Here is a 15,185-nt window from a genome sequence, read left to right on the forward strand (position 1 = left end):
AGACACAGTTGGCGATTCTTAAAACACAAATGAGACACTGAATGCACATGTACAGGTTAAAAGATGGTCACAGTATTAAAAGCACTCCAGAACAACACACTTAAGACCCACTTGGAGCACACACGGTGAAGTATAAAACTGCCAGGTGGGATCTGCCGAGGGAGAGGTCGGAAAGGATGGAAAAGGAGGGGAGAGCATGGGGCAGCAGGGGAGGCGGCGGGATGAAGAGAGTAGGGGCGTCAGCGGGTATACTAAGAGGCAGGAGACTGGTGGAGCAGGAGATGAAGAGGGAAAACAAAGCAGGGAGCAGAAGAGAGGGTGGGAGTAGGAGGGGGAAGCCGCTCAGGAGAAGGGAGGGGGAGGAGAGAGAGCCCTGAGGAGGAGGCAGGAAGATGGGGTTAGAGTTGGTAGGAAGGGTAGATGTCAGGGCATAGCCCATCATCCGGGAGGGGTAGGTGGTGGAAGTTGCGTTGGGAAAGGAGCCGGAGGGTGTGGAGATGGAGAGAGGGTGGGACACAGCCGTAAAGGCGCGGAAACGGGTTGGGGGTGGTGAGGAAGGGAGACACCAGGGGGTGAGGGGGGTGCCTTAAGAGCTGAACTGCTGGCGTATTTATGGAGAGAAGTAGTGGCTAATGTCTACCCAACATCACATGTCATGACCGCATAGGTCTCGCTATGACGAAGGTACCAGCGATCCTCAATCGGCTGTACTTGCTTGACGAGGTTGTTATAGTTCGCAAAAGCTCTTGGTACGCGTGGTTGCATTAGCAATAGCGTTTCTGTCACCACGTAACGAAGGTAACGTGATTCTGTCCAGTTGCTCTCCCCCACAACATTTCTACTGAGGTCCACTGCCTGGATCGACAGAAGAGCAGATGTTGTGGTTTCCTCCTGACTCACTCTCAGTGGTGAAATGTTATTCTTCACACCCGCCTCGTGTCGACACCGCCGTATTTTAAGCGAGATGCTTCAGTCTAGGAAATTTTAACCGTTTGCTGCCTTGTGCAAGGTTCGCATGCAACACTAGTATGGTCGTCAACCGCAGTTTAGCTATCCTCGTCCTTCTAGGCCTTCCCCAGCCACAAGTAGTAGGCTTAAGCATCACAATATGCTTCCTAAGACGACGATCAGTTGCTTCCAACATCCTCCTGTTGGGGCACCGTTGGGTGCCACGGCCATTATCATCTGCTAATCCGTACAGCAAAAAGGTATCTGCCAACTCCACTTTTGAATATTCTTCCAGAGCACTGTGCCGGAAACCAAGTCCCTGATGAATACTATACAGTATACGTGCTTGATGCTAGTAAAGCAATGAGGTTAGTCGCATGTCAACACAAGCAGTAAAGTGAGTGACATATCAACATTATTTTCGTCCCACTGGAACAACGAACACTGGCGGTGAACCTAAGAGTTACAACTTACTGTACATTCTAGCCAAAGGCAACTGGGTGGGTATTTTGAAAATTTTATCTAAGAAACCCTTCGTGTAATGCTGGTAAGTTCGATTTCTGTGTGTGTTTCCCATGACTGACGCGATTATGAAGAGAAGAAGAAAATTAACTCTAACATAGAAATAAAGTGTTTCCGGATCCATGTCGATATAATACACTCCTGGAAATGGAAAAAAGAACACATTGACACCGGTGTGTCAGACCCACCATACTTGCTCTGGACACTGCGAGAGGGCTGTACAAGCAATGATCACACGCACGGCACAGCGGACACACCAGGAACCGCGGTGTTGGCCGTCGAATGGCGCTAGCTGCGCAGCATTTGTGCACCGCCGCCGTCAGTGTCAGCCAGTTTGCCGTGGCATACGGAGCTCCATCGCAGTCTTTAACACTGGTAGCATGCCGCGACAGCGTGGACGTGAACCGTATGTGCAGTTGTCGGACTTTGAGCGAGGGCGTATAGTGGGCATGCGGGAGGCCGGGTGGACGTACCGCAGAATTGCTCAACACGTGGGGCGTGAGGTCTCCACAGTACATTGATGTTGTCGCCAGTGGTCGGCGGAAGGTGCACGTGCCCGTCGACCTGGGACCGGACCGCAGCGACGCACGGATGCACGCCAAGACCGTAGGATCCTACGCAGTGCCGTAGGGGACCGCACCGCCACTTCCCAGCAAATTAGGGACACTGTTGCTCCTGGGGTATCGGCGAGGACCATTCGCAACCGTCTCCATGAAGCTGGGCTACGGTCCCGCACACCGTTAGGCCGTCTTCCGCTCACGCCCCAACATCGTGCAGCCCGCCTCCAGTGGTGTCGCGACAGGCGTGAATGGAGGGACGAATGGAGACGTGTCGTCTTCAGCGATGAGAGTCGCTTCTGCCTTGGTGCCAATGATGGTCGTATGCGTGTTTGGCGCCGTGCAGGTGAGCGCCACAATCAGGACTGCATACGACCGAGGCACACAGGGCCAACACCCGGCATCATGGTGTGGGGAGCGATCTCCTACACTGGCCGTACACCACTGGTGATCGTCGAGTGGACACTGAATAGTGCACGGTACATCCAAACCGTCATCGAACCCATCGTTCTACCATTCCTAGACCGGCAAGGGAACTTGCTGTTCCAACAGGACAATGCACGTCCGCATGTATCCCGTGCCACCCAACGTGCTCTAGAAGGTGTAAGTCAACTACCCTGGCCAGCAAGATCTCCGGATCTGTCCCCCATTGAGCATGTTTGGGACTGGATGAAGCGTCGTCTCACGCGGTCTGCACGTCCAGCACGAACGCTGGTCCAACTGAGGCGCCAGGTGGAAATGGCATGGCAAGCCGTTCCACAGGACTACATCCAGCATCTCTACGATCGTCTCCATGGGAGAATAGCAGCCTGCATTGCTGCGAAAGGTGGATATACACTGTACTAGTGCCGACATTGTGCATGCTCTGTAGCCTGTGTCTATGTGCCTGTGGTTCTGTCAGTGTGATCATGTGATGTATCTGACCCCAGGAATGTGTCAATAAAGTTTCCCCTTCCTGGGACAATGAATTCACGGTGTTCTTATTTCAATTTCCAGGAGTGTACAATTTATTTTTCTGAGGAATGTTTGCTGAAAGTTTGGCCAGTTCGTTTTGTTGTACCCTATGTAGAGGAAGAGTAACCCATCACCAATTTCATGGTCACAGCTTCATCTACATCTACATCTACGTGATTACTACGCTATTCAGAATAATGTGCCTGGCAGAGGGTTCAATGAACCACCTTCAAGCTGTCTCTATACCGTTCCACTCTCGAACGGCGCGCGGGAAAAACGAGCACTTAAACTTTTCTGTGTGAGCCCGGATTTCTCTTATTTTATCATGATGATTATTTCTCCCTATGTTGGTGGGTGCCAACAGAATGTTTTCGCAATCGGAGGAGAAAACTGGTGATTGGAATTTCATGAGAAGATCCCGTCGCAAAGAAAAACGCTTCTGTTTTAATGATTGCCACTCCAATTCACGTACCGTGTCTGTGGCAATATCTCCCCTACTTCGCGATAATACAAAACGAGTTTCCCTTCTTTGTACTTTTTCGATGTCATCCGTCAGTCCCATGTGGTGCGGATCCCACACCGCTCGGTAATACTCCAGAATAGGGCGGACAAGAGTGGTGTAAGCAGTCTCTTTTGTAGACCTGTTGCACCTCCTACGTGTTCTGCCTATGAATCGCAGTCTTTGGTTGGCTCTACCCACAACTTTATCTGTGTGTTCGTTCCAATGTAGGTTATTTGTAGTTCCTAAGTATTTAGTTGAATTTACAACCTTCAGATTTGTGTGACTTACAGCGTAATCGAGATTTTGCGGATTTCTTTTAGCACTCATGTGAATAACTTTTCGCTTTTCCTTATTCAGGGTCAATTGCCACTTTTCGCACGATACAGATATCTTATCTAAATCATTTTGCAATTCGTTTTGGTCATCTGATGACTTTACAAGGCGGTAAATTACAGCATTATTTGAAAACAATCTAACAATAAGACGTTAATATAGATCAGGAACAATAGAGGGCCTATAACACTTCCTTGGGGAACGCCGGACATTATTTCTGTTTTACTCGATGACTTTCCGTCCGTTACTACGAATTGTGACCTTTCTGACAGGAAATCAAAAATCGAGTCGCACAATTGAGGCGATGTTCCATAGGAACGCAGTTTGCCTAGAAGACGCTTGTGAGAAACGGTGTCGAAAGCTTTCTGGAAATCTCCAAATATGTAATTAATTTGACATCCCCTGTCGGTAGCTCTCATTATTTCACGAGTATAAAGATCTAGTTGTGTTTCGCAAGAACGATATTTTTTGAATCCATGCTGACTGTGTGTCAATAAATCGTTTTCTTCGAGGTACTTCATAATGTTCGAATACAGTATATGTTCCTAAACCCTACTGCAAATCGAATTTAGAGATATGGGCCTTTAATTCAACGGATTACTCCTACTTTCCTTTTTGGGTATTGGTGTGACTTGAGCAATTTTCCAGTCTTTAGGTACGGATCTTTCTGTGAGCGAGCGGTTGTATATAATTGCTAAATATGGAGCTATTGTATCAGCATACTGTGAATGGAACCTGACTGGTATACAATCTGGAGGGGAAGCCTTGGTTTTAATAAGTGATTTAAGCTGCTTTGCGACACCAAGGATATCTATTTCTATGTTTCTCATCTTGGCAGTTGTTCTTGATTGGAATTCAGGAATATTTACTTCGTCTTCTTTGGTGAAGAAGTTTCGGAAAATCATGTTTAATAACTGTGCTTTAGTGGCACTGTCATCAGTGACTTCAACGTTGTTATCGCGCAGTGAAGGTATTGACTGCGTCTTGCCATGTGTTCGAAGCGATAATTATAGTTTATCACAACTACTCGTGAATGAAAATTTCGGAAAATAATTGTATGCAGATGTACCGAAAATTTCTAACAAGTACAGAGTTAGATAGATAGATGTATAGATAGGGAGTTTAAAAACTTGTGTCGATAAATTTAGATATGTATTTCTGACACCAAAAGATTACAAAACGTCCATATGAACATAGATCTGAAAATCCGTCGTTACCGAGTTACGAAAGTAATGCACTATACTGACGAATCGTAGACGTACATTTTTACTTACATTCATCTTTACAAGAGGTCTAGGAATTTGTTTTTAATTAGTCCGATTGTTTTTTGTGTGTGGTGTGGCGGAATCGTTCAAAATTATCTTATTGGTGCCTATATCTTCCCACAATGTCTTGCTGAACAAAAAGTACCTGCTGTTTCTCAGGAATGAGGCGCTTTATTTACCTGATAATGTACCTCTAGACGTCATCTGTCGGATGTTGTTTATGCGTGGTGGTGCTCCGCATCACATTACTCTAAATGTTCGCCGGTACCTTGATAATCAGCTTCTGAATCGATGGATTGGTCGAGGGGACCCTCTGCATGGCCTGTCCTACTACCAGATTTGAATTCAGTGGATTTTTACCCCGGGGGCCGAGGGGGGGGGGGGAGAATAACAAACTGTGACCACCACCGGAACTGCGGAACTGAACCCTGGATCTGAACCTGATTTTGGAACCAAGAAGTGGCCGAGTTTCCTTTAAAAAGACAATTTGAAAGCTGCAACTCGGTGACTATTATGGTTCGATAACACATTGTTCGCGATTTCATGAAGTCACAGTGACTATTCGTCGAGGTGAAAACAAATTATCAGCATCATTAGCGTATCACACGGTTTGCAATGTGAGGTACAGTTCGTAAATGAGAAGTAATCGTGCGGTAGAAATGCGGATGCGAGTATGGTGACTTGGCCTGAACAGAATAGTGTACGCTGGTTTAAGGTCAGGTACATTAATGCACTTTCGTTGACGTTTTTCACTGCGACTGCCGTGAAGAGGTATGCCTCTCCAGCACAGTGATACTTTCAAAATAATATAGGTCAAATTGGAGATTAATTCCACTTTGTGCAGGACAAGATACGATTAGTTTTGTTTTATCGAAACTTGTATCAGCCCTTGCTGTGCTACACTGAAGAGCCAAAGAAACTGGTACACCTGTCTAATATCGTGTGGAGCCCCCGCGAGCACGCATAAGTACTGTAACACGACGTGGTATAGTCTCGACTAACGTCTAAAGTAGTGCTGGAGGGAAATGAGACTATGAATCCAGCAGGACTGTGCGTAAATCGTAAGAGTACGAGGGGTGGATATCTCTTATGAACAGCACGTTGCAAGCCATCCCAGATATGCTCGATAATATTCATGTCTGAGGAATCTGGTGACCAGTGGAAGGTATTTAAACTCTGTAGCAATACTGGATGTGTGGGGAGTCGTATTGTCCTGCTGGAATTGCCCAAGTCCGTCGGAATGCACAATGGATTGAATGGATCAGATAGGATACTTACGTGCGTGTCACCTGTCACAGTCGTATCTAGACGTATCAGGGGTCCTATATCACTCCAACTGCACACACCACACACCATTACAGAGCCTCCATCAGCTTAAACAGTCCCCTGCTGACATGCAGGGTCCATTGATTCATGAGGCTGTCTCCATACCAGTACACGTCCATCCGCTCGATACAATTTGGGACGAGACTCGTCCGAGCAGGCAACATGCTTCCAATCATCAACAGTCAAACGGCGGTGATGATGGGCCTAGGCGAGGGGTAAAGCTTTGTGTTGTGCAGTTATCAAGAGTTCACGAGTAGGCCTTCGGCTCCGAAAGCCCATATCGAAGGTGTTCCGTTTAATGGTTCGCACGTTGACACTTATTGATAGCCCAGCATTGAAATCTGCAGCAATTTGCTCCTTGTCACGGTGAACGATTCTCTTCAGTGGTCGTTGGTCCCGGTCTTACAGGATCTTTTTCAGGCCGCAGCAATGTCGGATCTTTGATGTTTTACCGGATTCCTAATATTCACGGTACACTCGTGAAATGGTCGTACGCGGAAATCCCCGTTTCTTCGCCACCTCGGAGATGCTACATCCCATTTCTCCTGCGCCATCTATAACACCACGTTCAAACTAACTTAAATCTTGATAAGCTGCTATTGTAGCAGCAGTAAGCTATCTAACAACTGCGCCAGACACTTATTGTCTTGGAGACTGCAGCATCGTATTGTTCCCGTTTACATATCTCCGTATTTGGATACACATGCCTATACAATTTTCTTTGGCATTTTGGTGTATCTTCAGTGGGCTTTTAATTTTATTTTCTGTTCTCACATGACACTATTGGTTACGTATGTTGGCAGTTTTATATCTGTCATGCCTTCTACAGTCGGTCTCCGCAGTTAACTGTTCAGCAAGGCTTGCTGCCATGCAGAGGACACGGATTCGATTCCTGGTTGGTTCAAATGGCTCTGAGCACTATGGGACTTAACATCTGAGGTCATCATTCCCCTAGAACTTAGAACTACTTAAACCTAACTAACGTAAAGACATCACACACATCCAATCCCGAGGCAGGATTAGAACCTGCGACCGTAGCGGTAGCGCGGTTCCAGACTGAAGCGCCTGGAACCGCTCGGCCACACCGGCCGGCGATTTCTGGTGCTGCCCGCGATTTTTGGTTGATGGGAAGACGGGGTCCGAATCTACTCGGGCCTCGCGGTGTCAACTGCGGAGCTACTTAAATGAGGAGTAGCGGCTGCAGGTCTACAAAGTCAGCAACGACCGGGACATCGGTGTGCTGACCCCATGCCCCTCCATGCCACATACCTTTGGCGCCCTTGGCTGAGGATGACACGGCGGTCGGTCCAGCACGATTACCCGTTTGCGACCACAATGGGGGAGCTTTCCTCTTGTCACATGTTTTTCTACAGCCTATCATGGTTCTTTTTATGCTGTGGTATTCCTTTCCTGGTTTATGACCTGTTAAAACTCTTATTGCTTTTGTTGTTAAGGTTTTCAACTGTTACACACGCATTTAATGTGCTTTATTCAAATGGTTCAAATGGCTCTGAGCACTATGGGACTCAACTGCTGTGGTCATCAGTCCCCTAGAACTTAGAACTACTTAAACCTAACTAACCTAAGGACATCACACACATCCATGCCCGAGGCAGGATTCGAACCTGCGACCGTAGCAGTCGCACGGTTCCGGACTGCGCGCCTAGAACCACGAGACCACCGCGACCGGCAATGTGCTTTATTAACAAGTTTTCTGCTCCATTTCGCTTACTGTTACACCAGGAACGAAAAGTCAGAAGAGCAACAACACCCACAAGATGATTAATACAAGTCGTACTCTTCATTTCTGTCAGAGAAGTATCAGCTGCTGTGTTTATAGGTTATTGGTACTGGTACCGTGTATCCAACTACTGAAACGTGTTGCTTCGTCACGATAAACGTTTCGTTTTATTCAGCTAAAACATTGCCAATGGTAGGATTTTCTCGTCCTTTTCCTGCTCTTACCGTGGATCTGATGTCTCCATGCACGTTTCACAAGAATTTTCCTTTTGGGCAATGGAGCTGTAAATGAAAATAAACGGAACACGGAGAACATTATCGGTAAAAATGAACATAGCAAGGCTGACAAAAAAGATTTCTGGTACGGCATTATTTTTTGGACGGCCAATACCACACTTGTTTCACGGCCGCTAACGCGAGAGAGCGAGGGTAAGGGCTGCTTTCCCGCGCCGCGCCTAGGGTTGCCCGGTTCAAAAATGGAGAAACTGGACTCGGGGCAATATTTATCCGGACATTATGCCCTAAAAGCCGGGCTACCTATTTTAAATAAAAACAGTCTGTCAGGTATTTTCAGTCTTTTATTAATAATCGCACAGTGTCTCAGTTTTTAGCGAGGTCAACCTTAAATATGCGTAAACTGGAAAAAAGGTCAGTAAACAGCCTGCAGGGTCACACAACGATGTGTTTAGGTTTAGATCTGTTAATAATATAGTAATAGCACCTGCTAAAACTGGAAGTGAATGAAGAAGAAGAAGAGCTGTAATAGCGACAAACCGAATAAGTGACAGTTATGATAGGAGCTAATTGATCAGTCTTATTAATCGGTATATCTATATATTCTTATCGTATATCTCCTTTATTTTTGTTATTCTTATTCATCGAACCTACGTCATTAACTTGGAGTGGGCCATAGTTGTGCTTTCACTGCTTCATTGCTAAAAAGCCTAACTGAAGTCCGACAGGTCGGACTAGGATATATTTGGCCGGAGACGATCGTAAAGAAGCCGGATATGTCTGGCTAAAGCCGGACATGTGGCACCTTTCACGTGCATCCTTCTGAGCGGCCGACAGTAGACGTCCCATGTATGAGGAGCACCGTCTCAAAACGTATTAAATGCAGCCGAGCTCAAAATACAGTTTAATGCGCTTTCAACCCAGTTTTGGTATGCTCCTTAACGCTGTTCAGTCAGATCGAGTCATTTCGTATTCTTTCCTATAGTAATTTAGTGTTGAAAAACATGAGTCGGAACAAATCGTATTATATATACCGCAGCCGGTGGTTCAAAACGCATTATATTCAGGACAAGTTTGCCAGCCTGAGCTATTAGCTCTCCCTTTTGCTTGCTGTTTCCGCTGTTTTCATCTTACAGCTCACAGTGTGGTGTCGATTACACGACTCTGCACGTTTGATGGTCATGGAGAGTTATTTAACCGTGGGAGAGCGATCAATAGGAAGCAGCATGTGAATCAGAACTGCGAACGCTAAAGGACAGCTTTGAAAGGAAGCTCAGTAAATAATAACACCTGATGTATTCGACGAATGATCATTTTACGTGAAATCTTTAATGCCGGTGCAGAGATGTACTTCTCGCGTGGGAAAGAGTGCATAAATGCATGTTTTTATATTTTGATTGAGTTTTATTGTCTGTAGTCATGACGCGACGAGACGCATTTCGTTTTAGGTACTTCAAATGAGACCCAGATTTAGTAATTCTGAGCTGCCTTGTAATCACAAAGAAGCCAGATTCAAACGTTGTAGCATCCCAGTATTCCACTTGGCGAAAGCAAAAAATAAAGTTTAGAGCGTACCGAACAAAGTGCAACAAGATCGCAGATTCAGTTATATGATGAAAATAACATCTCCAAAACCACGAACAACTGGAATGCATTATGCGTGAAAGGGCAGTCGAAATTCTACTGATAAAACGAGAGAATTAGTGGACACTAATAAATTAGATTTCAGTAAACTGTTGAAAACAAGATTTGGAGGGAAATGCAAAGAGATTTATAGTTTGCATAGTCCTGTACTTCGGCGCTAAACGTAAGATGCGACATCAGCTGAAACTGCTTGGACGACTGATGAGGACGATGACTGCGACTATTTACACCAGGAAGACTGACTAGGTGCAAGACTATGCTACACACATCAAAAAAGGTTATGCATTAGTCCGGTTCCCAGAACTCTTGATGAAAGACGTCCCCTGTGGATATTGTATCACGGACATAGTCCCTTTGACTGCTCAGAAATGTCACTAAACCCGCCCAAAGACGTAACAACCATGCATGAGCAGCGCCTATTAGAGGGAGGGGGTCCGACAGCCGATCAGTTCCACTCATTCCACCAGGAAGGCGGTACACGGCTCGTGTTGTCTGTAGTTCAACCATGCCTTGACTGTCAACACCGCGGTTCCATCGCGTCCGCATTGTTATTTTGTGCAGTGGATGACCGCTACCTACGGATTATAGCTTGAAGGAATCCTGACAGCAAAACCACCATGTTGAATAATGCTTTTCGTGAAGCCACAGGACGTCTTGTTACGACTCAAACTGTGCGCAATAGGCCGCGTGATGAGCAACTTCACTCCCGACGTCCATGGCGAGGTCTACCTTTGCAACCACGACACCATGCAGCGCGGTACAGATGGGCTCAACAATATGCCGAATGGACCGCTGAGGATTGGCATCACGTTCTCTTCACCGATGAGTGTCGCATATGCCTTCAACCCAGTCAGGCTGAAAGCCTTAGACACACTGTCCAGTGCAGCAAGGTGGAGGTTCCCTGCTTTTTTGGGCTGGCATTATGTGGGGCCCACGTACGCCGCTGGTGGTTTTGGAAGGCGCCGTAACGGCTGTGCGATACGTGAATGCCATCCTCCGACCGATAGTGCAACCATATCGGCAGCGTATTGGCGAGGCATTCGTCTTCATGGACGACAATTCGCGCCCCCATCGTGCACATCTTGTGCGGACGACGTGACCCACCAACCAGTCTGAGGCGTCTACACCGAATCGCCGTTGAGGAGTGGGACAATCTGGACCAAGAGTGCCTTGATGAACTTGTGGACAGTATGCCACGACGAACGTAGGCATGCATGAATGCAAGAGAACGTGCTACTGGGTATTAGAGGTACCGGTGTGTACAGAAATCTGGACCATCACCTCTGAAGGTATCGCTGTATGGTGGTACAACATATCATGTGTGGTTTTCTTGAACAATAAAAAGGGTAGAAATGATGTTTATGTTGGTCTCTATTCCAATTTTCTGTACATGTTCCGGAACTCTGGGAACCGAGGTGATGCAAAACATTTTTGATTTGTGTACGTCCATCTACCGTCAGCAACATGTTAATAACTTTGTTTTGTTACGTGATGGGCTGTGTCCAACAATAAAGTCAATAAAAAATAGAAATGAAAGTTTCGAATCATTTTGCATGAAAATATGATAAGATCAAGAAGTATTATGTTAAGTGAATTGGTTCAAAACGTTTTAAGAGCAGTTTAAAAACTAAAATGGCTCCTTCATTCAGCGGAAAATTATTTCAGTCGCGACTGATTCTGGAACATAATCTAAACAGCTAGGTCCAACTGTCAAGAATTTTGACATTCATTCATGGAAAACGGTAGATACACCGTTGTTCCTGTAGAATAACTGCGATTATTGGAACTAAATATCACACCCAGAGATGTTATTTGGTAAACTAATAGTATGGGTTTTCCTTCCTAATCTGTACATGCAAAAGGATTAGGTAAGTTAGCCTTCTGAAGAGAGTAATTAAATATTCTGTAGTGGCTGGCGTCACACCGTGGGAAAAAAGTATTCATGCAAACAAAGAAAATTACAGTGTATAAAAGTATAATGACAATGTTAGTACTTTGTAGCCATTAATCTTCTATGTCTCACTTGTGTTAATCTCTTTGCCATGGACTGAAACTGTTGTGGTGGTCTCTGAAATAATATTTTGCCATTCATGGTGTGGACACTGTTTCAGAACAGTCTTAATTCGTATTTCATGTTTTCTAACTGTTCTTCCAGCCGAACTCCAAAGATGTTCAAGTGAGTTAAGTCTACGCTCTGTGCTGCAAACGGGAGAACTTGGGGAGTATATCGCAACAACCCCATATCATCAGTTTCCGCCGTGTTCTTAGTGTCAATATCTTGTTGAGAGTAATAGCCTGTGCCTGAACCCAAGCTAGCAACAGCTCTTTTGCTGATTTGCCTTTAGGACTTTTAATACTGACATCTATCAACGCCGGCGGGGGTGGCCGAGCGGTTCTAGGCGCTACAGTCTGGAACCGCGCCACCGCTACGGTCCCAGGTTCGAATCCTGCCTCGGGCATGGATGTGTGTGATGTCCTTAGGTTAGTTAGGTTTAAGTAGTTGTAAGTTCTAGGGGACTGATGACCTCAGAAGTTAAGTCCCATAGTGCTCAGAGCCACTTGAACCATCTATCAACGCTACCTCAACAAAACCAGGTTGCCCAACTCCAGATGTAGCTACACATTCCTATACCGTAATTCCACCACCACCGTGCTTTATTTTTGGTTGAATACGTGTGGGATCAACCTCAATATCTGGTCGTCTCCAGAGCAAAAGTCTGCCATCGTTTACTACTTACCATACGTTGTAATTTTCTTTGTATGTATGAATATCTTTTTCTCCACTGTGTGACGTCATCAGGTACAGAATATGTATTTACTTTCTACAGAAGGCTAATTTAGTTTATCATTTTATGTGTACCGTTTAGGATGGAAACCCCATGTCGTTAGTATACCAAATAAGATCTCTGGCTGTGATCTTTAGGTCGAATAAATGCAGTTCTTCTACACGAACAATGGTGTATGGATACGTTTTTCCATGACTGTTCTTCATTTGATTAGGGAGAGAAGCGTTTTTTCGTTTCCTGTAAAACTATGATCTGAGCGCTTAATACGATTTGAAATGACGCTCCTGATTAGGAATTCGAGGACGTGAGGAACTTCCCCATTCGACCACACAAACAGGGTGACTGCTATTGACCTGGCACGAACCCTCCGGAAAAACCGCTCCGCGACCAGCGGTACCATGGAGCGGCCACTGAGCCGACATTTCCCTCAGTGGGCAGAGGAGCTGCGGCCCGGCTGCATGCAGGCCAGCAAGAGCGTTGATTGGATTGCGGTGGAGGGGGTAACTGCCTGCGTCTGCAGAGTCTGTCCCTGATGAGCGGGCAGCACCCACCGCCAGCCTCCCCAATTCGACCACCGCGGGCCTCTGCTGCCGCCTCTAGCACAGCCTTTTGCTGCTTTCCACTGGGCGCTGCTCTGCTAGGAGCACCTACCTCGTAGTAGCCAACGGCAGACCGCTGACTGCAAACAGTCGGGGCAGCGCACCTACCCGCTTCGATCTAATTACAGGCCTCGTCGCGTCTCTTAATTATTACGTCGCCTGGAAGCAGGAGCGCCGTCACCGAGACAAACTTCGTTACAGGCACGTCTTTTTGTGCGCTCAGTTGCGCCGGCGTCCGCTTGTCACATACCGCAGACGTCAGGAGGAGGAAAACTGCCTCTGCCATCCTCAACTGCCACTTTTTTCTTAGTAACTTTTCGCTTCGTCTGTTCTCCACTTAACTGCAGTCACAATCTTCCAGCGAAGCAACCAAAAGAAAATTAAAATAAAATTTCCCAGGCTGTACATCCTTCCTGATGGGGACAAGATGCTCCTCTTGTAAAAGAATTTTTTTGTTGTGTTTTTCAACATCACGTCATTAATTGGTATCATAACCGATTTCTACTCTTTAGCAACTCATCACCAGATTGCCTATCCATAAAGAAAGAAAACGAGATTTTGTAAAATACTATGAAACTAAACTGCAAAATGAAATAACGTCTATCAACAAAAAACCGCAGTTGAATAAATTACATGTCAACCATTCAAGGTAGAACAAGGAGCTCAGAAGAAGTGCACACACTGTAAACATGTCTGATTTCTGATTGCTGAAACTAAGTTATAGTTAACTATGTGATAGGATAAACTTAGTAAATTTAAATCAAATATACACCGAAGAGCCAAAGAAACTGGTATGTCTGCCTAATATCGTGTAGGGCCCCCGATAGCACGCAGAAGTGCCGCGACACGACGTGGCATGGACTCGACTAATGTCTGAAGTAGTGTGGAGGGAACTGACCCCACGAATCTGTCCATGAATCCGTAACAGAACGAGGGGATGGAGATCTTTTCTGAACAACACGTTGCAAGGCATCACAGATATGCTCAATAATATTCACGTCTCGAGAGTTTGGTGGCCAGCGGAAGTGTTAAAACTCAGAAGAGTGTTCCTAGAGCCACACTGTAGTAATTCTGGACGTGTGTGTGTGTGTCTGCCGCATTGTGCCGGTCAGAGTGGCCGAGCGGTTCTAGGCGCTACAGTTTGGAACCACGCGACCGCTACGGTCGAAGGTTCGAATCCTGCCTCGGGCATGGATGTGTGTGATGTCCTTAGGTTAGTTAGGTTTAAGTAGTTCTACGTTCTAGGGGACTGATGACCTCAGATGTTAAGTCCCATAGTGCTCAGAGCCATTTGAACCATTTTTGTCGCATTGGCCTGCTCTTATTGCCCAAGTCCGTCGGAATGTGCAGTGAACTTGAATGGATGCAGGTGATCAGACAGGATGCTTACGTACGTGCCACCTCTCAGAGTCTTATCTAGACGCATCAGGGGTCCCATATCACTCCACCTGCACACGCCCCACATCATTACAGACCTGAAACCAGCTTGAACAGTCCACTGCTGTGCATACAGGTTCCATGGAGTCATATAGTTTCCTCCATCTGCTCCATAAAATTTGAAACAAGACTCGTCCGACCAGACAACATGTTTCCAGTCATCAACAGTTCAATGTCGGTGTTGACAGGCCCAGGCGAGGCGTAAAGTTTTGTGTCATGCAGTCACCAAGGTTACTCGACTGGGCCTTCGGCTCCGAAAGCCCATATCGATAACGTTTCGTTGAATGGTTTGAAAGCTGACACTTGTTGATGGCTCAGAACTGAAATCTGGAGCAATT

Source organism: Schistocerca nitens, chromosome 6 (genome assembly GCF_023898315.1).
Source record: "Schistocerca nitens isolate TAMUIC-IGC-003100 chromosome 6, iqSchNite1.1, whole genome shotgun sequence".
Lineage (NCBI taxonomy): Eukaryota > Metazoa > Arthropoda > Insecta > Orthoptera > Acrididae > Schistocerca > Schistocerca nitens.